The 23,934-nt window shown below is 41.2% G+C and overlaps 1 long non-coding RNA gene across 1 annotated transcript in view; it reads left to right on the top strand.

Annotated features, from left to right (window-relative positions):
- The window catches only part of LOC109489041, a 270,483-nt gene that overhangs the window by 11,729 nt on the left and 234,820 nt on the right, over positions 1-23,934 (top strand). The window contains exons 2-3 of the long non-coding RNA XR_004623979.1: positions 8,705-8,789; positions 10,731-10,853. This is a non-coding gene — a long non-coding RNA (uncharacterized LOC109489041). The remainder of the gene's footprint in view (positions 1-8,704; positions 8,790-10,730; positions 10,854-23,934) is intronic.

Below are 23,934 nucleotides of genomic sequence, written 5' to 3'. Positions count from 1 at the left end.
GGCTCCCAAATCCATTTGAGATCTGTCTTCCTCTCTCTTTGTCCTCACTGTGCCCTTGGTCTAGGCTGTAGTCACTTGTCCCAGGACTAATTCAGTAGCTTTATAACCAGTCTCTCCTTTTTGTTCTTAATTCCTTCCAATTCATTTGCCATGAAGCAGCCAGGATAGGTTTTGTGCAGTCTCGTCCCTATCTCCTCTTCTGTCTTTATCTTGAGCTCTTCTCGCCTTTGATTAATGGCCTTCTTTCAAATATACTACTCTGAATTTAGTTCCCCCAAAGGGGCAAAGCTCATTTCCAAGGAAGAACCCGTACAGTTGTTGCCGCCTCTGGATGAAACACTCTTTCCTCGACTTTTTTCCTACTTACCCTCCACTCTCAGACTAAGTGCTCCTTCCCCATTAAGGGAATCTTGGAAGGACCAATTTAAACTAGATATGCCCTGTTATTCTTGTTTGCAGTGTGCTGTCAAAGGTTAATTCTGAGTGCTAAAGCCTTACACATTTCAAAGAAAGACCTGTCTTTAGGACTGTCTCCTAGAAGATAGATATTGAGCCTCTTAAAATCATCTGCCTAACAGGAGACTTTATGTACCCCCGAGACCTTAATCATACCCAGTGCCGTTTTGATTAAGTCTTAGCCCAACAATATGATTTATGATGAAGACTGCTTTTGCTACGGGGGATAGACTCTGAGTAGTTGAGGTCAGTTATTCAGAAGCTAGATGCCTGTATGACTAGCGCCCAGGTCAAACCCTGGACATCAGTGCTCAGGTGAGGTTCCCTGGTTGGCGTCACTTCGAATGTGTTGTCCCACATCACTGATGGGAGAATTGAGGGCATCCCATATAACTGCACTGGGAGGGGACTCCTGGAGGCTTGTAACTGGTGTCTCCTAGATTTTCCCCCTTCTGCCTTTCTCTTTGCTGATTTTAATCTCTGTTCTTCTTTGTAACACAATATCGCTGTGATTATAACTGCTTTTCTGAGTCCTGTGAGTCCTAGTGAATTGTCAGGGCTGAGAATGATAGTAGGGACCCGTAATATCTTGTTTGTTTTCTTTGAAACAAGTATCTCCATTTGTCATTCTATGTAATTTTTTTTTTTAAAGCTTGGTTTCTACACATTCTAGTGTAGACATTAGGCACTGCATAATTTTCTTTCTCTCCTTATACCCAGTCCCTGGCACAGTACCATAGGTACTCATTCGAAATTTGGGGGAGGCGGTTAAAAAGTAAAATATACAGTATTTAGTGAAAATAAAATTTTAAACAGCTCCAAAGAACTTTATTTATTTATTTATTTATTTATTTATTTAAGACTTTATTTTTAAGTAATCTCTGTACCCACCGTGGGACTTGAACTCACAACCCTGAGATCGAGTCGCACACCCTACTGTCTGAGCCAGCCAGGCGCCCCAAGAACTTTAAGTAAGATTTGGTAACCTTGTCTTCTTATTTGATTTCACCTTAAAATATTATGATTTAGTTTTAATACCTGAATAATTAGTATATAATTAGAAATAGAAAGTCACCAAGATTTCAGTTGGCTTTACAGATTTGTGGTAATTCTTCTAGCCATTTTTCACTCAGTTCTCTGAGTTAATATTTTTTGTCACATGTATATAAAATCCCTACAACAACCTGTAAGTTTGAAATAGAGGATTTTGGTATGACTAATGGGAAATAAGGGAGAGACAAAACAACGCACACAGAATTATTTGTGTCGGCTTAAGAAAACAAAGTGACAGTGTTGTATATTATATACCCAGAATTTATTTGCCGTGCATAACCGAAACTTTGTATCTTTTGACCAATATATCCTCCCCACACCTCCCTCTGACCCTTGGAAACCACTATTGTACTTTCTGCTTCTATGAGTTTGACTATTTTAGATTCCATATATGAGTGAGATAGTGCAGTATTTATCTTTCGGTGTCTGGCTTACTTCACTCAGCATAATGTCCTCCTGGTTCATCCGTGTTGTTGTGTGACTAGGGTTTCCTTTTTCAGGCTGAATATTCTTTCATTATGTATCTCTAGTCCTATCTATCTATACATCTCTCATCTTTCTTTCTAAACCATGTTTTCATGTCCATTTATCCTTCCATGAAATTTGGTTCTTTCCTTATCTTGACTAGTGTGAATAGTGCTTCAGTGAACATGGGAACATTAACTATCTCTTGGAAACCTGGATTTCAATACTTTTAGATAAATACCCGGAAGTGGGATTGTAGCTTCTTCCTAAATCGGGGGGGGGCAGGGTTCACCCTGTTTTCCATCACGCTATGCCAGTTAAATCCCCACCAACAGTGCACCAGGGTTGCCTTTTCTCCACATCCTCGCCCTCACTTACAGCTTTTGTCCTTTTGATAAAAGCCGTTCTGACAGATATGAGATGATATCTTGCTGTGGCTTTGCTTTGAATTTCCCTGGTGATTAGTCATGGTAAACATCTTTCTGTATACTTGTTGGACATTTGCATGTCTTTTTGGAGATATGTCTATTTAGGTCCCTTATTTTTAAAAAAGTGCTTTGTTCTTGTTTTTGCTATCAAGTCGTGGGAGTTCCCCATGTATTTTGGAAGTGCATCCCTTATCGGACACGTGGTTTGCAAATATTTTCTCCCATTCTTTAGGCTGCCTTTTCACTGTGATGACTGTTTCCTTTGCTGTGCAGAAGCTTTTTAGTTTGATGGAATTCCACTTTCCTATTTTTGCTTTTGTGGCCTGTGCTTTTGGTGTCAAATGAAAAAAATCTTTGCCTAGACCAACGTCAGGAAGCTTTCCCCCTTGTTTTCTACTTGTATATATAGCTGCAGCTGTTAGGTCTAAGTGTTTTATCCATTTGGAGTGGATTTTTTTGTGTATAAGTGTTGGGTTTCATTCTTCTGGATGTGGGTATTCAGTTTTCCTGGCACTATTAACTGCAGAGACTGTCCTTTCTCCATTGTGTCTTATTGGTACATTTGTCATAGATCAGTTGAGTGTAGACATGTGGGTTATTTATGGGTTATGTATTCTGTTCCATTGGTCTGCATGTCTGTTTTTATGCCCTTGCCATACTCTTTTGATTACTATAGCTTTGTAATGTATTTTGAAATCAGGCATTATAGTGTTTCCACCTTTATTCTTGTTACTGAAGATTTCTTTGGCTATTTGGGGTCTTTTGTGGTTGCATGTGATTTTGTGGTTTTTTTCCTATTTTTTTAAAAAACAGCATTGGGATTTTGATAGAGATTGCATTGAAGTTGACTACGTTCTGGGGATCTACTCTACAACATTGTGACTGTAGTGAATAATATTGTATACTTGAAATTTGGTAAGAGGGTAAATATCAAGTGTTCTCACCTTGACAAACAAACAAGATGGCAACTATGTGAAGTGATGGATGTGTTAATTAGCTTGATTGTGGTGATTATTTTGTAATGTATAAGTATGTTAAATCATCAAGTTGTACACCTTCAATAAATACAATTGCCAATTACATCTCCGTAAAGCTGGGGAAAAATACAATGAGAGAGTAGGTAATGAGCTGTCACCGGAAGGAGAATTTTGAAGCTGTGAAGAGCATAGTTAATTAAAGGACTTTGTAACTTGCTCTTGACCCACATTTTAAACTGCAGAGAGTTAGTAAACCAGGACTAGACATCTCTAAGGAATCAAGAGGAAGAGACAAAAGCTTGTCTTATAAATAGAAAGAACAGGGGTAATGAAAAATTAATTTAGGACTTTAAAAGGCATCTGTTGTAGTGACTGATCAGAAGACCCACTATTCCCTTCATGTCCTTGCATTTATCTCTGTGTTCTGAGCAAGAATGAAGCTGTTCTTCCCTCGTCCTGCATCACACCTGTCATGGACAGAAGCCGATGTGGAAGGAAGTAGAGGAGAGGAATTAGGGGCCCGTCAGAAACCGGTCATGATAGAAGTCTGGTACCCGAGTACTCATTTGCAAAGATTCTGTACAGGACTGCTAGGGAGACGGCCTGTAACGTTAATGCTACTATCGTTTCCCTAAATCAGTCACCCTTCATTGCATGAGCTTCAGTGTTCACTCTCTGTCTGTAAAATACAGGGTATTGAAGCCTCCTGTTTGGTTGTTTTGTTTTTTTTTTTTTTTTCTGCCTGGTTTACGTTCCACTTTTCATAAAGCAACCTGTGACATTTGCTGGCCCAATCTGATACACACCTGGGAATTTAAATCTGGAGTAGAAATAACAGCCAGGAACTGGTTTTGCCAGTTGCTAAGTCCCATCTGTACTCTCGGAATGCCCTCATTCTTCATCTTTTCTGAAGCAAAATAATTCCTTTGAACCCATGAGATATCAAGTGCAGACAGAGTCGGAGCCTCAAGGTTGCGGTGTCCGTCTCTCCCTGCGAGGAAGATCCACCCAATGAAGTGAGGCATGTCTTGGGAAATGTTCGAGGCCGATGGAGATGTGTTCAGGCAGATTATTTTCATGGCCTTGTAGTGTCCCTTATGGCAATAGCGCTCTTATTCTAATTAATACATGATCTGTCGGGGAAGAAAATGGTTCTTAGTAGAGTTTTCACTGCACGGTTGAATCCGGTTACTGTTTGTCCACAGTAGAGTGGATTCAGTGAAATCAACTTCTGGGTTTTGGCTACTAAACTACTCCTTTCTTCCCTTCATTCATTGCCCTTCAATAAACATTTTCCGAGCTTATACTATACAGAACACACTGTGCTATGGGCTAATAGGGCTTCTTTCTAGGACATTTTTATGTGACTGAAATGATCCGCTTTGCTAGAGAAAGATTTAAGAGACTTCGGGAATAAATGTCATTTCAGAGAGATGGAGATCCATGAATTTTTTAAGGACTTTTAAGAAATTGTGGGTCTATAAAACAATGTCCTTGTCAACAGCTCCTAAATATAGCCTAAGGGCTCCTAAGTATAGTCTGGGTGGCTCAGCTGGTTAAGCGTTGGTCTCTTGGTTTTGGCTCTGGTCATCATCTCAGGGTTGTGAGCCGAGGTTCCCCCCCAGGGGGCTCCGCACTCAGCGGGGAGTCTGCTTGTCCCTCTCCTTCCCCTCTGCCCCTCCCCCTGCTTGCCCATAGGTGTGCATTCTCTCTTTCTCAAATAAATAAATAAAATCATATATATACGTGTGTGTGTGTGTGTGTGTATAATCAGTATTTCACCTCAGAAGATTTCAAAAGATTCTCCTACTAACGGACCTGAATTCTCCTAAAATCCATTTACACCTTCTTCTCCATCTTTGCACCCATGGAATAGCCCATTCCTTACGATAATCCTTCTCTTGGTTGATGGAGTTCATGAAAAATCCTTTCTGTAGTTAAGGCAGCTACAAAGTCACTTTTCAGCCTTTTCCTTCTTCAGGCTAAGTAATCCAATTATTCCAACCTTTATACCATAATTAAACGAAAGAGTGCTGCAGAAGACTTGAATCATGTCCCTGAACTATCCCCCGATCCAACCAGGTGCCCGGCAAGGAGAACTGTGGTTAGTGGCCTGGAAAGCTAAGGAGGTTTCATGTTCTGTCCTGTAAGCCTCCGTCTGGCATAGACTTGGGGGAAACAAACGAAAAACCCGTTCCACCCATTGCCTTTCAGTGGGGCTTGACCCGTGAGTGAACGACCTGAAACAGGTATGATTCATGCCCCATTGATAAAAAAATCCTGAAAGCAGGCTACTTAGTGTGTTTACAGTAATGTCCTAGAAAATCGGCTTCTGGATCTAGCACGTTTGAATCCGAGGCCCGCCTCATGCATGCACAGAACAACCTTAGCATTAGCAAGTTAAGCGATCTCATCTGTACCTCAGTATACTGTGTCTTCTGTCCTCTGCTGTCGTTAGGGGCGGGGGTGGTGGCCCCGTGGCTGTATGACCTTAACCACCTTGCTACGAGTCATCATATGTGCCTGCCTTTGGTATCTCTTTAGCTATCACTGGTCTACAATTTTTTAACATACTCAGTTATTACCTTTAAAATAGCTGGTAGATTTTAACGGATTCTTTACATACCTTAGATAGAAAATATATACCAAATAACTTCACCTCTGTATGCCCTCTTTCACATTTCTTTTTCTTTTTTTCTTCTTCTTCTTCTTCTTCTTCTTCTTCTTTTTTTTTTTTTTACTTCTGACCGTTATCTAAAACTTAAAATAAGGAAGAAGGATATTACTCTGGTGGCCCCACACTTCCCTCCCTCCTAACCTGAATGTGGAGCTGACCTGAAATTTGAATCAGGAGCTATGTGACTTCTCAGTTTCGGCTCCTTCCGGTGCTACTGTCTTAATCATGGGATGTCCTGAGGGCCAAGACTGGAATGAAGCAAGAGAGATGTCCGGGGTGCAACCTGTAAGGGGGCACTCTCAGAGTTCTCTGCCTTCTAGCCAGCCCTCCTGACTTTTTCCCAGTGAGGTGTGCAGTAGGCGCACAGATGTACTAGGATGTGGTCGGAGGGGGCGATCACACGTTAGCTGCAGTCCTGGAGCAGTCGGACCCACGTTACCTGTGGAATAAGAATTCTGTGGATCCAGGAGAGGGGCCCTGGGTATCAGCTGTCTATGGGTAAATCAAGATCTCTATTCTGGTCCCTCAGATCTTTTTTCTCCTCTTTTGACTCGTGCTGATGTTAGGGACTGAATTGCATTCCCTTAAAATTGGTATGTTCAAGTACTAAACCCCAGGACATCCAAATGTGACTGTGTTTGGATGTAGGGATTTTAAAGAGTTAATTAAGACTAAACGAGGTCATATGGGGGTGCCCTCATTCGCAGAGGTAGAGCCCCCAGGGAAGTGTGTGCACAAAGTTAAAGGCCATGTGCAAGCCAAGGAGAGAGGCCTCACGAGACACCAAACCTGTCAACACCTTGATTTCCGACTTCTGGCTTCCAGAACTGTGAGCAAAAAAATTTCTGTTGTGTAAGCCACGCAGTCTGTGGTATTTTGTTGTGGTAGCCCTAGCAAGCAAATGCCACTGATCGTATGGCCAATGTGATGCAGAAAAGTCCTGGTACATGAAAAATTTCCCCTCTTACCCCTGAATATGACCTTCTCGGGCGCTCCTGTGGACACATCATTTTTACCATTTTATTCTCTACTCTTTAACTTCAAAGAAGCTATTCTTGGATTAAGAAATCTCTTTATGAGTTATAATTAGAATTTGAGGCCAAGCCTAGAAAGACCTCTAGAGGTTTCTCTTTGCTCTAGGAATAGGATTGTAAATTTTAATGGATCCTCTCAATGCTCTCTAAGTTCAAGGCCATGCCCAGGCCCTGCTGTTATTACCTTCAGTAGAAAAAAAATCGACTAGATGTCATTCTTGAGTGATGGACCATGCCTCTCTTCCAAACAAAAAGCTGGCTAATTTCCATACTGTCCATTTCATGATCGAGATCATTCATTTGTCTCCCCAGTTCTTTTCACTTAATTTAAGGTTAAATCACATCTATTCTCTTTGCTCTTAAACACACACCAGTGTGTAGAAACTCCAACAACAATAAATTAAAGTACATAACCAAAAGGACCAAAGAACACTTCCCCCAACCTCCCAGGGGACAAGTATCTGTCATGAGTTTGGTGGTGTCAAGAACCAGGATTGATATCACCGCCAGTCAGCTCAAGTATCCATATCTACAAAGGGAAGGTATTGTATTAGATCACCTCTAATTCTGTTACATAAAGATTCTGTTACAAGAGATAGAGAAAAATAGTTGGAAAAACTAGATTATATGTTCAAATATTAGCAGGTTGGACACATTTCCTGAAGCTCCACTCTTTCCTAGCCGAGTCAAGAAATTAAAAGTTAACCTTTCTCTGATCTAGCAACTATATCCCAGCCATAGCTCTAGGCAAGCTATATTCATTCAGTGTTTGAAATTTACAACCTAAGCCAGGATTTTCCAACCCAATGCCTATAGACTGGGACGGGAGCAACATGGTGGCAGTGGTGAGCTGAAGAACAGTGCATATCAACTGTCTAATCCTGGGACCCAGGATTCTTCCCTATATGATATTACTGACCTGCAAGGTGAGGGGATCCATGGTTGCTAGATTTTTCAGATTTTCTGGGAGAGGCCAGGCATCCAAATTTTAATACTACATTTCATAATCCTAAAGTGTTGGCAACCATAAATTCTTTGAAACTCTAAGGTGAATAAACATGTCTGCCATCATTTTTTAATAACCCTGTAGTTCTCAATGTAGGAGCTATGTAGACATTCCCTGACACTGGGTTCATGTTGTCCACCTTTGTGGGAAATCTGTGTTCCCCTAAAGTGCAGTAGATTCTCAGGGCTCCTTATGTATTTGTCTTATTGTTTCTGACTTGACCTAAAATTTGATTTGAACAAAGGATTGTTTCCATAAATAGATGTGAAGTGTTTTAAAACAGTCCTGGGCACATCACAAACACCATTGAAGTGTTAACTACTGTTGCTAGAGAAAGGTTTGTAAGACATATTCTGTAGGAACCATGAATTAATGTCCTAATTTTTCTACCATGTTGTTCTGGGGAAAGACCATCCTTCAATTTCATGAAATTCAAAAGCATTTTAAAACATCTTTAAAGTTTTTATGATATTCAGAAATAGCTATACTTTATGTAAGGCTTTATTGTGCAAAAAACCAAAGAGAGTCTTAGCTAGTTTGCAACCTCGCTTTTGCTATTTTTGCTTTAAAAAAAAAAAAAAAAGTGTGCTCTTTCATTTTTTATCTAGGTTACTCACAGCTGGGCTGACTTGGGGGATTTTACCTTTGGATCTGAGAGTACAAACACTTTCATCAATATTCTATTTCCCAAAGGTATGCTAATTCTCATGAATAATCACAATGATCAGGGCAAATTTTTAGAGATTATAACTGAATCATTCCTCCACAATTGCTGTAAAGAAAGTCTGTAGTAGAAGCTACTTAACTTGAAGATTTTCTCACATTCTATCCAGCCCCTGACCTACCTTTCCGGGAATGCACACTGGCAGTGAGGAGTGTTACACTTTCTTCCTTTGTTCCCATCATAACCTGTGCCCAGAATGCCTCTCATCTCCTGCTCATTGTCAAAATCATTTCCATTTTTAAATCATGGTTTCAAATTCTGCCTCCTCTAGCTAACATTTCTTCAATATTATAATCACCCTGTGCCATCCCTGATGTTTCCTTCCTTTGACATTTCATAGCTGCCTATTCTTGTATCTTTGAAGGCACTCACCAAGTTCTTATTATGCATGTCCACACACCTTTTATAGCTCCCGACTAGATTTTCTGCTTTGTGGGGGTATATAGATTATTGACATTTTACGATGCATTATTGCACATCTAATTAAATCCATTACAGGTATGAATTCTTGGTTCCTTTCGTCCTCCTACACGTGAAGTCCTATGTCCAGTGGTTTCAATAGCACCTCCTAAATTTTCCTTTGGTCAGTTTGGGCTGAATACTCAAGTGGTATTGGGGTGAGCCATTTTCTCTGAATTTGTTCTTATAGATACTACCATGTCTTGCCTCTATAAAAGTCTTTATTCTCATTGATAATATCGAGTTATTGGTTATCTTAGAATGTTTTATTGATTCCTTTGGCGATTGGAGTAAATTTAGAATATGAAGCCTGTCATTATTTAACCTTGTCATAGTTTCCCACAGAAATCTGTGTAACCCTTGATATTCACTTTGCTTAGTCTTTTGGGTGAACATTTATGGAGTAACATGGTCACAAAGTGGCCTTCAAATGCTCTCCCTGGTGTCCGCTGAGGACTCAAAGTTGACGCTGGAGGACAGGCATCTCCAAAGCCAGCTTGAATGTCAAGGGAGCTGGTCTTTTCTTTCCCACAGCTAAGGTGCTCAGACATTTCTGTTTGTCTGGAATAGAACCCAGTTATGCCTCTTGTCCCTATGTGACTATTAACAGTGACCCCTTGGACCCTCAAAAGTGGGTCAACTTAGATAATAAATTGCATAGTCTCTCTAGTCATAGTAACCCTCTGTTTATTATGAAATGCCAATTAGTACAGTATTGAAGACCTGTGAATTGAGGGGAGATCAGGAATTAACTTGGAATAAAGAAGGATTTGCTCCTAGAGCTGGGACCCCTTCTTTTGGCGTTCAGTCCATTTGATAAGGTCCTGTAGGTAGAATGAGTTCTTATCTCCACAAGATGTCCCTGATGTCTCCACAGGGCTTTGGCAACGTGTGTGTGTGTGTGTGTGTGATGGGTGGGTGGTGGATATGGATGTAGAGGTGGATGCTATTACTGGGAATACAAATGCTCTTTCATAATGGGTTGGCACAATTAACGAGTGTGGTACCAAGGAACCCAAAAGCTTTAGTAGTCAGCCTTGGTGATGGTGAGAAATGCCTGAAACTGATCATTGTGGCAGAAGAGGCACCTTCAGAAAGTTTTTGCCTCCTGGCAAATCCCTGAATTCACTTAGGGGACCCAAGTGCTTCCTTTTAGGTGAATCTTCTGTTTGGCTTTTCACAGATTACTTTATAAACATCAGAATTCACATGCCCCCACCCTTTTTTCCTTGTAATATTTTATTTATTTATTTATTTATTTATTTATGATGGTGATGTATTTTATTTTATTTTTTTAGATAAAAGATTTATTATCACATCTATGTGTCCTTCCACAAATTATAAAATGGAAAATGAAAGGTTGACAGTCTAGAAGGGTGACAACTGGTAAACTCTGTAATAAGGTTAAATTTACCCAGTAATGGCCTGGGTTGTGCTTTCCCTCTGGACAGATGTTGATGAATGCCAGACCCCAGGAATCTGCATGAATGGACACAGCGTCAACAATGAAGGGTCCTTCCGCTGTGACTGTTCCCCAGACCTGGCTGTGGGTGTGGACAAACGTGTGTGTGTTGGTAAGTGAACCATTCTGTAATGGCCCCAATGTCCAAATGGTCTTTTTTTTTATAATGATTTTTTGTTATGTTATGTTATGTTAGTCACCATACAGTACATCCTTAGTTTTTGATGTAGTGTTCCATGATTCATTATTTGCGTATAACACCCAGTGCACCATGCAATATGTGCCCTCCTTAATACCCATCACTGGTCTATCCCAGTCCCCCATCCCCCTCCCCTCTGAAGCCCTCAGTTTGTTTCCCAAAGTCCACAGTCTCTCATGGTTCCTTCCCCCTTCTGTTTACCCCCCCTTCATTCTTCCCTTCCTTCTCCTACTGATCTTCCTACTTCTTATGTTGCATAAATGAGTGAAACCATATGATAATTGTCTTTCTCTGCTTGACTTATTTCACTTAGCATAATCTCCTCCAGTCCCGTCCATGTTGCTGCAAATGTTGGGTAATCATTCTTTCTGATATCGTAATATTTTAAACTCACTTGTCTTTCCATTGCCCTTGTGAGCTAGAACCTCATGTTTGCAATTTGGAGATTATGCTCTTTCTCCTGGCCATTCAGAGACGGGGCTCTGCAGCTGGAGTTAGATTCAAGCTATGTCTGAAAAGAGACAGAGAATTTATAATAAAAGGAAAACTAGACATCAGAAGACTTACTTTGGAGTTTGACTTTAAAAGCTCCTAAATTGAGAGACTTGTCTTATATTTTTTAGTTTTTTATTCTTAATTCCCATCTCTTCCTCCACTCACCCCGCAGATTCTAAACCATGTTACCTGAGTGCAGACTGATCTAATTGATCAGCTTAGGAACACGATAACCTGGATGTGATTTGGGGGCTAATGGAAAATATTATGTAAAAATTAAAGTCATCAATGATATTTCCTGAATTCTCTGAATAGATTCTGCAGTGTTGTGGTTAAGAGTATGAGCCCCGTGGCTTGGCTGTGGGGGGAGCGGGGGTGAAGTTCCCATCCCCCCACTTATTAGCTGTGTGATACACACCAAGTTCCTTTGGTCTTGAAATCTCAGGTTCCCATCTATAAAGTAGACATGATAATGATAGTATTTACTTTCTAGGGTTTTTAGAAATTGTATGTAAGATAAGGTATGGATATAAGCATTGTGTGTGGGACATAGGAATGACCAGGTATTTGTATTAATCCTGTGTTTCTGATGCTTTGACTTCCGGGGTGTTATGGATCCTGGAGAGACTGCTCGTTCCAGGGCCAACCAGTTCCTAAAGATAATGCATGACTCACCTGTGAGGTGAATGACTCACCTTTTGTACATGGCAGCTAACTAATTCAGATCCCAAGCCCTCACCTCTCCTCTGTTGGGTTCTTATGCTCAGGGTCACTATTCCTCTGCCTTCATCATCCCAGGGTCAGGTATCAGACAATTATGGACAACCCCTTTGCCCTAGAGCCCATTGCAATTACTCAAACCAGCCAATCCTAAACCCGATTTCCACATCTCATCCATTTCTTCCTATGGAAACCACAATAAAGGCTCTTGCTCTCAGTTTCCCCTTATTCCCTCTGCCCCTGGTACTTCCCTGTGTGGCTTTTGTGGGACTGGTGTGACCCTCCTCTTGGGAACCATGAGCAACAAACCATCTTTTCAGTAGAAATCATCTCCTTATCTGTTGGCTGTCCCATACCTGAAAAATGATAAAATAAACATTTTAAGAGAGTATTATAAAATTATTATTATTATATGTTAATAGGGAGGACCTCACATTGATTCATTATCCTATAGCTAAATGCCTATCCACTAATGTCTTTATGTAGATAATTTCTCAAGGCAGAAGAACCTACCAAATTTTGGATTTTTGCTTTGAAGTTTGGAGGACTTAGAAATCGGAGATTGGAATTCTAGATTTAAATCTGTCACTAAATTTTACTTGAGGAAGTATCACAGATTTGGTATCACAGATTCCTTCCTTTTAAAATAAATGAAATAATAAAATTAGATTGATAAAAGCATCATTGTATAAAAGGATAAAATGTCGGTGGCTCAGGAAGAGTTTTGAAAACATGAGATGGAAAATAGTATGTCCCACAGGGAAATCAGTGACCCGATTTGACAAAAAATAAAGAGCCATCCCATTTCCATTGACAAAGAAATGTTGGATATCATCTCAATCATTTTAGGCAGGAAAAATAATGAGGCCAGGCTATTATGGAGACTACATCTAGGGAACAACATGCTAAACTATAAATGAACAATGCCTGTGATGAATTATGCATGATTTTAAATTAGTTAATGAAATAGATTCATATTAAATGATAATGAAGGATTTCTGGTTCTGGTTTTGAATTCCATACTGAAGTAAATCACTGTGCTAGAATTCTTACTGACAGCCATGGCAGGGTAAATCTCGCCATGTGGGCCATTCAGTGCATCCCCCCTAATGAGGAAGGAGGGCGTTGGAAGTGTTGACATGCTGGAATTACCAGAGTGAGGCTATGGGTGGGTAGGGGACTGAAATTTGGAGAAAGAGCATAGCATATAGGTCCTTGCTGAGGATGACATTGTCAGCAAAGTCATTTATGGCTCAGTCCCCACATGGCCTTCGAGTGGGGCTCTGTTTTCTCCTTGATGGATCTGACCTCTTCTAGCCAATTACCCATTTGGTGCATCTTTTTTGTTGTTTCTTTAGCACCTAGCATTTTGCTTTGGAGGTTTCCTCTTTTCCTTGCTTGGTGGCCAGTTAGCTCAGCTGGTGATAATGAGGCCATCGGTCAGTCCTAGAGGCAGCAATGTCATTTAGCAGTGTGTTCTCTGTGGATGGAGCCAGCTTTCAAGCTTATTTGCAAGAATAGTGGACTTTTTTTTTTTAAAGTGTCTTCTAAATATCAGGAGCATTTCATGCATTCTCTGATTGACTCCCTATAAATTCCCTTTGAGCTGAGTTTTCTATCACATTTTTCTAGTCAAGAGATCTGGGCTCATGGAGGACAAGTGGTTTGGCCAAGGTCTCATACCTAGTAAATGACAAGCTAGAAAATGAGGTCCGAGGGATCTCATTCCAAACCCTGTGCTCTTACCCAGTGATTACTTCTCTACCAGATGTTCTTCTGGTCATGGGGGAGTGTAGGCAGCAATAGAACTGTATGCATTAGAGACACGGAGCACCCCTGGAAAAACTGCCAAGTATCTTGTCTACTCACTGCTTGCTTCATCTTTACGTGTGAAACATGGCACCTTCACATTTGGTTCCATGTATTGGCACCTGAATCTGTTTCCTGACCTTTCTAGAGGTTAGAAACAACCTAATGACCCATCCAACAACTGCTCATTTCTAGTAAATTATAAGCAACCTCTGTGAGGGGAGTGAATACCTCAGACGTTCACTCAGGGAGTGAATACGTCAGACACCCCAGACATTTTCTGGCTACTGTTGAAGTATCACTTACCTCTTCAAGGATGTTGTGTACTTTTTTCATGCCCAGATTTGGACGCAGCTCGTGACAGGGGAACCCTGGTTTTCTCTTTGGATCCTCTGGTCCTACTTCAAGGTTAAGTTAAATTTCTCTATGTAATCTCCTGGCTGGCATAGTAGCCCACAGCCAGGAATTCCTGTGTGCTGATTTTCACTTGTTTGGTACTTAATATTAAAGGAAAGGTATCGCTGGCTCACCATTTCTGTTGGTACATGGTGTCCTGTGAACCCTTGAAGGTCGTGTTCCTTTTTGGTTTCCCCGACACCTTCTATAATGCTTGGTCCATAGGAGATGCTCAGTAAATATTGTTACTATACTTGCATCTGACGGGGGAGATCTGGAGACTTTTGCAAGTTCATCTGCTGAAGTGTGTCTAAGCACTGTGACAAATTTCAGGTTATGGTAAATCTAAAACTATTCCATAGCAACATTGCATGAGTAACTCAAGCTGCAGAAGCTGTCTATATTTATAGCTCAGGGGACTACAAAACACCTTATTCTGGTCAGGGAAGATGATCTCAACTGAATGGAGGCATAAAGAAGAATCCTGGCTCTGGTGATCACAGGATCTCAGACTGCTTAGCTCCTTCTTTGCCCTACTGTGCGTTCCCACATGTGTCCCGCATGGTAAGCTTCTTAGGGATTAAGCTCAGTGCATTTGTTTGCATGTACTTGGCTGTTTGAGCATCTCAAAATCCATGTTGAATGTGTATTTAATCGTCACAGTTCTTTTTTGTTTATATACATACGGGCAGAAGGAAAAGCGTGGCTTATTTGAGTTGTACTGATTTGGTTTTTCTTCTTTCCCCCTTTTAATATGAAGAGATCAAGCAAAGGCTTTTTGAAGATTATCCTGGAGGCCAAATCAAAGTCAAGTGGCTCTCATTAACAATTATAATAATCCAAATTATAATAATCAAGTAATTTTCCATTAGGTCCATGAATTCAGGATTGATACTGTGTGGTTGTTAAATTTCCCCTTGAACTGCGCATATAGAAATAGATTATTTTTCGCAGAGTTTCTGAATGTGACTGAGTGGGATAGAAGCTAGCTTTTTCTCTCTGGTTTATTATTTATGTCATCTGTGTACATTTTCCCTCCATCTTTCATGAACACCTATTAATTGACTCCCCATGTACTCTGGTGAAAGTACGACTAATGCAATTTAAAAAAAAATTAATAGAACAGAAACACTGATGATACCCCAGTTTTTTTGTTACCTTTTCCTACCCGGCAGTTTTAAATCTCCTCCCCCATGCTCTGTGACTAGAATCATACATTATGAAACTTTATGACCCCATTTTCAGATGATTTCTTTAAGGTATTCTATTTGAAACTCCTAAAAACATGCCTCTGAACATAATGTTTTCACACAGCATGTGTATTATTAATTTTTGAAAATGCAACCTCTAAAACCTATTACATTTGTCACACTGTGATGGAAACATTTACTTCGGGAAATGGTGTTTAGGCCATAAAGGCGAGCGGCCTCCAAAGCTGTGCCATTATCATCCCCGTATCCATGTGTACATCTTCTCCTGCCAGCCACTGGCTTTCGTCAAGTCAGCAAGTACACGACAAGGCGATGACAGCATTAAGTTCCGCAGAGGTTCATTTCGGGAGTTGGCATTTTGTTCGAGCCCTTCCTGACTGCATGAGTCACCTCAGGCTGCAGTAACAAAATACCACAGACTGGATGGTTGAAACAATAGGAATTTACTATTCATAGTTCTGGAGGCTGGGGAGTCCAAGATCACAGTGCCAGCTGATTTGGGTCCCCCATGAGGGCTCTCTTCTGGCTTGCAGATGGCTGCCTTCTCATGGTGTCCTCCCTGAGGTGGGAAGAGCCTAAGACAGAGAAAGAGAGAGAGAGCTAGCAAGTGCTTTGGTGTCTTTTCTTATTCGGGCATTAAATCCTACCATGAGGGCGTCATCTAAATCTAATTTTCTCCCACAGCCACATCTGCAAATACCATCCCAATAAGGGTTAGGATGTCAACATATGAATTTTGAGGGAATAGAGTTTAGTTCATAGCGTCTATTCTATTAAACCATCATAAAGGAATAAAATTTCAACATGAATGTGAACTAAGCTCTGACCTTTCCCCAAGGCCTGGCCTCCTCTGGTCTTTTCAGGTAAGCAGGTTTTCATCCTCTTCCCATTCTTGCTTTCCCCGTGCTCAGGCTGTGCTCCCTGCTGGACGTCTCCCCCATCCCATCATGCAGCGTGCACCCACATTTTACCTGTCATCTGAAGTACATCTCAATTGCCACCCCTTTTGTGAAGAATTTTCTTCTTCTCGTAACCAGAAATCACTTATTCCTCCTTTGGTTCCCCCTGCATCTTTAACGTGCACTCTGGAGGCATCTGCAGCCCAGGGAGGGGCAGTCCCGCCTGCCTCAGCAAGGCCCCCCCGGACGTCAGAGCATCAAAAACACAGAAAATCAGAACATGTAGTTAATACCCCTGCCTTTGCTGGAAATCCCTCTTAGATAACCCTATTAGCAAGGATGCCCATGGGGGAGATCAGGAATGAGCATATGAAATTGTGAGCCAAATCAGAATGTCAGATCTTGGTGAGAGGAGGGTGGGGAGGTGGAGATTGGAAGGTCCTTAAGAGACATTCTCTGGTCCTCGGGATTGCTCTCTGAGCCCTCTTCTCCCTCTGCCCCTTCTCTCCCCACTTCTCATGGACTGCTTTGCCCTCCACTCTTGATTTTCTCTTCCTCGTTGCTTTTTCCTGCTTGTGTCTCTTCTCATAATTTCCACAAAAGTGCTCCCTGTGATCCTTTGTTGACCCCATTCTAGCTGTGTCCTCTCCTGATACAATCTCTCAGCTACTACTGCCCCTTGATTCTCTCCTTATCCCACAGTTTGTATTCCTAGGAGAGGACTGTGTTTGGCTTCACACAATCCTGGTAGACCAAAGACAGTGGTACCTAGGTGTACCAGCAGTTTCCTACCAGAAGAGGTAGTGGGTATGGTGGGGCCCAGGATTAACGAGTGTGGTTGGTATCGAGCTTAAGAAGGGGAAAGACATGCACGTTTACCCTCAAGGAGCTCCCACCTTGAAGAACGGAAATGGTCCATATGAATAATATAATTCTTATGATAAAGCTCTCTCCAAAACAGCAAAGTGATATATAGATAACATTCCTTTATTTATGATAATAATAATAGTAATAATAACATCTTTTGTGTACATATTACTTACTATATGCCAGAAAATTGTTCAAAGTGCTTCATGTATATATTCTCATTGACTTCTCAAAACAAACCTTTCAGGAAGGTTTTATTAACGTAATTATTTTACGGATGATAAAACTAAGGCACAGAGAAGTTAAGTAACTTGTCCTAGGACATGCAGATAATGAGAGAACTCAGATTCAAACCTAAGAATTCTGACACAATGGTCCATGCTGATAACAGTCTACTGTACTTCTCCTGTAAGTGGACAATATGTTCCCTATTCTTCCAGTGCGACACAGCAGAATTTAAGAATAGCTAAAGACCTGGAATTAAGTGGTTCAGTAGTACATGCAAATCATTTTACTTGATATGTAACTTATCTGAATATCAGTAAAATTATTACAGCTGGCAAGTGGTTTAGTCTAAGGAAAGAATACAAGCTTACAAGATGGCAAATGTGATGTGATTCGTTTGTGTGGTTGACATTTTTAGACCTGGTCTTAGCTTTGAGGGGATGGGCATTTGGGAAAGTGCACAAAGTTTTCCTGGTGACTCAGGCTTACCTTCCCCCGAAGTCTGAGAGCAGCTGTATACACAGGATTCACTTCCTTTCTCCCTCTCTCTTTTTCTTTTTTCTCCACCTTTTTGTTGGGAAGCAACATAGCCTTCCATAGGGAAAATATTACATTAACATGCAATAGAAAATTGACTTGAGATTTCACTGAACCAGTCACAGTTTCACCCCTGCCTCATTGAAGCAAAAGAATTCTCCAGCATTGAACCCAAACAACCAGATGGTGAACTCGTGCGTTCTATGCATGTTACTGCTCAAGTATGTTTTCCAGTGTCGTAGCTGCCAGGGGATGCCACTGATAGCATAAATATGTCATTGATCATTTGTCAGTTTGCCCTACTAATGACAGAAAGTGTAACTCTCAAAACGATTAAAAAATTATCTAAGCAATAGCTGTTAACCCAGAAATTTTGAAAACTGCCTTTGCAATAGTTCATGAGGATAGCAAGTGGGGTATGAGTTCTGCTGGATCTCAGTGGGTACCTACTGCTGGGCTATAGGGTGGACGTGCAGTTTCCACTGACGGCTCGAAGAGCCCTGTGAGTTCAGTGCCTTTCTTATGAGGGTCAATATGGAAAACAAAGACAGACCTTCCATCAATAGTTTGTAGTATTCCAGAAACATTTATTTTCATTACTGTGTTTTTTTCTTATTATATGCATGCATGTTCCAAATCTAATAGGCTGAATGAAATCATTCTTTGAAAAGGATTATCTCCATTTTATTGAACTGACATGTAATGTGACCTTTTAGAAGAGAACGGACCCCATCCCATGTTTTGTTTGCTCCATGTATAAAGTGAATGCTGTGGTGGGCCTTCAACAAAGCAAGAGACGCATAGAGCCACCTCAAGACATACACGGAGTTGAAAAATTTACAAATGGAAAGCAACCAAGGAAAGATACATTGTTGCCTGCCCAGCTTCAGAAACTGGGCAAGAGAGAAGGAGTAAAAGGAACAAGATACCCATTTGTAGCAGAAAAGAGAGAAAGAAACCCCCCCATCTTGAAAGTCATTCCCTTAATACTGAGTAATTGATCACAGTCTACTTGCTGTAACCCGCAATTCTTCGGCAGTATTTTAGTATATTCCAGAGATATCAGTGACATCTGCTGTGCATACAATTCTACTTCAGCGCCTTCCCAACTGGCCAAATTATTCCCTTTTATTTATGAGTTTGATTAAAACGTTAACAAAAACCTCAGCTAAACCCGAATAATGTGCTGGTCTGGGAATACGGTGTGCAAACTGCAAATAAATGTATATAGTAAGATATTAGTATCTTGCATCAGAAGTACATGTTAAAATATGACCCCGCTGCCCCTTTGAAAAGGAAGCGGTTTTGTTACTTTATTTACCAATTGGGTTTTATTGCAGGCCGTATTATATTCTGACAGTTCTATGGTGAAAGTGTATTCTGATGCTACTTAGGGCTGCAGAGTGGTGCTAAATTCCCAGATAACAGAGTAATCTGCTTGGAAAACATATGTTTAAGTCAAGTATGGTTTGTCCAGTTTGGTTCAGAGTGACTTTTCCTCAAAAGGAAAAGATGCAATCCCTGGAAAGAGAAATGATGTTTTTCAAAATGGGAAGAGGAGTTAAAACAAAAACAAAAACAAAACAAAAGCAACAAAACGCAGCTTTCAGTGCTATATGTCAATTATATCTCAATAAAACTGGAAAAAGAAGTAGAAAAAAACCAAAAAACGAAAAACAACCAACCGTGGCTTTGACCTTTTAGGGAGAAAGTGCGGCAGACTGGGAGAAATCGAAGACAGGGCCTCTTTGTCTTTGTCCTACAGGAAGCACAGGTTGGGGTGTGGGGCGTGGGGTGTGGGATGTGGGACTGTGTCTCCTCATCTTCCTTAGGACTCCTCCTGGGGCCTGCAAAGGAGCTCTAGTACCACCCACGTACTTCGTTTCTTCCTCTCAGCCTCTGACCTCCCCGCGGTGAGATGCAGTGTGACCTTGGAGCTGGTCCTGGGATGGGATTCTCACAGGACTCTGACATCTCAGCAGGCTGCTGAGGGGACAGAGGTGGGGTCTCCGGAACTTTGTACCACCACCGCCCTCATCCACTCTATCCCCCTGTCCTCTTCCCTGTCATACCCTCATAAGCTTTCTTTCTCTCTTTTAAAGATTTTTTTTATTTTTGTGAGAGAGAAAGAGTGCAAAGGAACAGGGGGGGAGGGGCAGAGGGAGATGCAAACTCCCCACCGAGCAGGGAGCCCGATGCAGGACTCAATCCCGGGACCCCGGGATCATGACCTGAGCTGAAGGCAGATGCTTAACCAACTGAGCCATCCAGGCGTCCCCTCATGAGCTTTCTATCTGGATTCTTGGTCTTGGCCTCTGGGTCTTCCCAATCATGCAAAGAATGAAGCCATTGCCCCTGGCCCCTGAGTCTGATCTCATTCCTCAAACCTGATGGACAAAATGTGACTATGGAATCCTGGCCTGAGCCCTATTATGAAATGAAAGGTCATTTTTAGCACATGAAATCCTTGTCCCTCGCTGTAAAAAATTGTTCTTGCTCAGTATTAAACTCTAGCTCTAAAATTTAACAACTCTGCAATTTTTATGAACTTGTGAAAGCCGTATATGTTACCACTCACTGACAGGCAGTAATGACTATATTAGAGTAAGTAGAAATTAGTTTAAAAATAAATTTATTTGGCCATAAATACATAAATGTGATGTGAGTGACTGAGTTTGCTAGTAATTATTCTTGATTTTACAGACATCAACATTCTTTTCAAAGGCGAGTGAGAAGGGAGTGATAAAGGGATCGGGAGCTGAGTGAACTCCCCAAGCTTGCTTTGGAGAATTTCTCCTTTTGAAACCATATCAAGATTTTCAGTGCTTTGAAGTCTATCACATGAGTTAAAGTAAATTGGCCTGGTTAAAACAGAAAGAGAGGCCATTCCATTACAACAATGGTGAATAGGATTTGAAAATATGACTAATATTTTTTGTTTTAGATATATCAGAGATTATTCTTGTCCACTGTCTTGGCCTTTAGGGTATTGATGTAGGCAGGAGTGATGCAAGTATTTTCAGCCTGGAAAACATTTATGGATGGTTGTGGTATAATTATATGGACAGAAGCTTGTTTTTAGATCTATAGTTCACCGGAGTGAGGCCCTATTCCCCTCTACTATGGGAAGCTGATCTTGACAGGTGTTTGGCAGTTGAACGTGGCATGGAGGGAGGCGTCTCAGGCTGGGTGAAAATACCTAAATGTAGTCCAATCCATAGTAATTTGTTCCTGGGAAAGCAAAGGCACTGATATACAACTCTCTAGCAATTATTCTGTGTCTTGCTTTTTATTCTGTGCATGGTGTAGACTTTAATTGCAAACAGAGCTCACCCATGGAGGGTTCGTGGCAGCGTGGCAGGTAAGTAAAAGTGGGGGAGTCCTAACCTGTATTCCTTTAGCTCTGTTTGTTGAGCAGATAGCTTGTTTTCTCAGCTTCTCATGAGGAGACTAAACCGAGGGGCAAAACAAAAGAGAAATCTAGAAGATGAAATAAAAAAATACAAAATGGCTTCCGCTAAGCCTCCCACAGTGACTCCCAGCAGGTGGCAGAGATGAAGGGTTTCAAGGTATTCTTCAGGAAGAAGTCACCCAAATATATCATGTGGTCACGCGCTGGGAAAACTTGACCACCTCCAAGAGAAGAATGACTATTCTTTCCTTTACCCAAATTGTATAGCCTCTTGGTGGTGAAACCAACCTGTAAGGCGTCTTCTTTCTCCTGAGCTGGACAGGGGGCAGAACTTTTGCCTCTACATTCCTCTGTACACCTGGAAGGTAAGCTGAGTCCAATGGTGATATAAAAATGGTCCTGGAATTTTTAGAGTACACGGGCTGTCCTGAGTCTCTGGACGCGAACTCCAGGGTTGTTGGAACAAACAGACTTACGCCCAGTCTCCTTTTGGTTCTCTTTCTAAAGGCCTGGTTGTGAAGTAGTTTGCTTCCTGGATCCTCTGAGGTCTGTCCCAGGACTTGGTCTCCCCTGCTCTGCAGAGTATGAGCCGAGCAAATACATTGTAGTCAGAAATCTCCCTTCCACAAACAGTGGAGTTGGCCTGGGGAAATCAGAAGCGGTCTACACCTGGGGAGGCTGGACATGCAGACAGTAGACCCAACCAGCTGATGACTGAAGAGGTGAATAGAAACAAGAGACAGGAAAGAAGGAAGGCCTCCTACTTGACAGCGAAAACTCAGAGGCGTATCCTTGGACTCACATTGCTTCAGAGAAGGAAGTACATACAGCCGTGAGACAGTAAGGAAAGATAGCCAAGTTGAAGCACGTCATGGTAAAGGATAGGGAAAAAATTTTTGGATACAATGCATTGCTTCGAGAGTGTCAGGTGATCTGACAGGGGGATGTGACTGACATGATATCACTAATAGAGAGCAGTTAAGACGAATAAGACAACTGACATGTGCTTGACCAATTTATGAAGAAATACTGGAAAAAACCCAAAAGCTCTCGTGGGGGGGAGGGCTGTCTTCCTTTATACTTTCCTTTTGGGGTGGCATTACTCACATGTGCTCCTTCTGTGTGGAGAATGTCAGACTCACAGATAGCCACAATGTGAGGGTGAATCATCTCCTGTAGGTCATAAAAAGGCAAGACTAAAGTAGTGAAACCAAGGTGATTTTGAAGGAAACGTTGTAAGGAATCATAAAATAATGAACAAAGACTGCAGATGGAGGTTTGGGCCATAGACTCTGTATCTTTGAACTTATCAAGCATGGCCTATGGGAATTCATTGAGAAACAAAAAAGAAGGCAGGGTCTGAGTTGATCTGGTACAGAATTCTGGAAAGGAGACATTCATATTACAATATTATAAATAGGAGAAGAACTGTACATGGTAGTTCCTCAAAAACACCGTGTTTGAGAATCCAAGGTCAAATCAGGACTTCATCTCTTAGGAAGTGTTTGTTGTGTTGCTAGTTTTTGCAGTGAGTTATGTGATGTTCTCCCCATGCACCACAATGTATCATGTTCTCTCTGCCTCTAAAAGATAGTTCCTTAAGTTCTAATCCAATAGTCTGATAAAAAAGGAACAATAGAGACCGAACAGTTGAAGAAATCATAATGCTTTTTATAATTCTTCTTCAAATCCAGTCCAAACTGGCCTGATTAGAAATGCATTTCTAAGAAGAAAGAACGACTTAAAAAAAAATAATTCTTATGAACCCTTGTTGTTATGTGTGGGACAGAGTTATAAGAGGAAAACAAATCATTCTAATATGTTTACCAAGGCTTATGGTTCCTTGTGACAATGAGAATGGGTGTTAAGTCCATAGATGAGGGGTTGTGAACTCAAATAATGACAGGAACCAGGCAGGTAATTAAATGGCTGAAGCAGGGTGGAGGATGATCTAATTTTGAATGTTGGCAACTAATTAAAATGTTTTAAAAGTACTGTAGGAGCCAAACAAAACACATCTGGGGACCACATGTCCAAGAGCAAGCATAAAGCAACTCTTGAAATCCTACTACTTTTTCAAGGTCTGCCTTGTATGCTTGCCTCTCCGGGAATCCTATTATTGCAGAGACAGCCCATGCTGCTCCTGACCTTCTCGAAGCTTCTATTGGACTGGTAACCAGGAGTGCAAACTATAGCCCTTGCGCTCACTCATTCTTGCCTCAGTGGGGCTTTTATTCCTCAGGATACTGAAGGTCCTTGGGAACAGAGACCATGTGTTCTCTTTCTCTCTTTTTCTGACACTGGCAGCACCTGTTAGGTCCTGTCAGTAAGAATAATAATGATGGTAAAGACAATGGCAACAGCTACCATTTATAAAGCTCTTTCCATGAGTCTGACACATTTCTAACAGCTTTTATATGTAT

This window comes from Ailuropoda melanoleuca, chromosome 3 (assembly GCF_002007445.2).
Source record: "Ailuropoda melanoleuca isolate Jingjing chromosome 3, ASM200744v2, whole genome shotgun sequence".
Lineage (NCBI taxonomy): Eukaryota > Metazoa > Chordata > Mammalia > Carnivora > Ursidae > Ailuropoda > Ailuropoda melanoleuca.
Note: the sequence above shows the minus strand (reverse complement) of the source record. Positions and strands in the feature narration are given on the sequence as shown.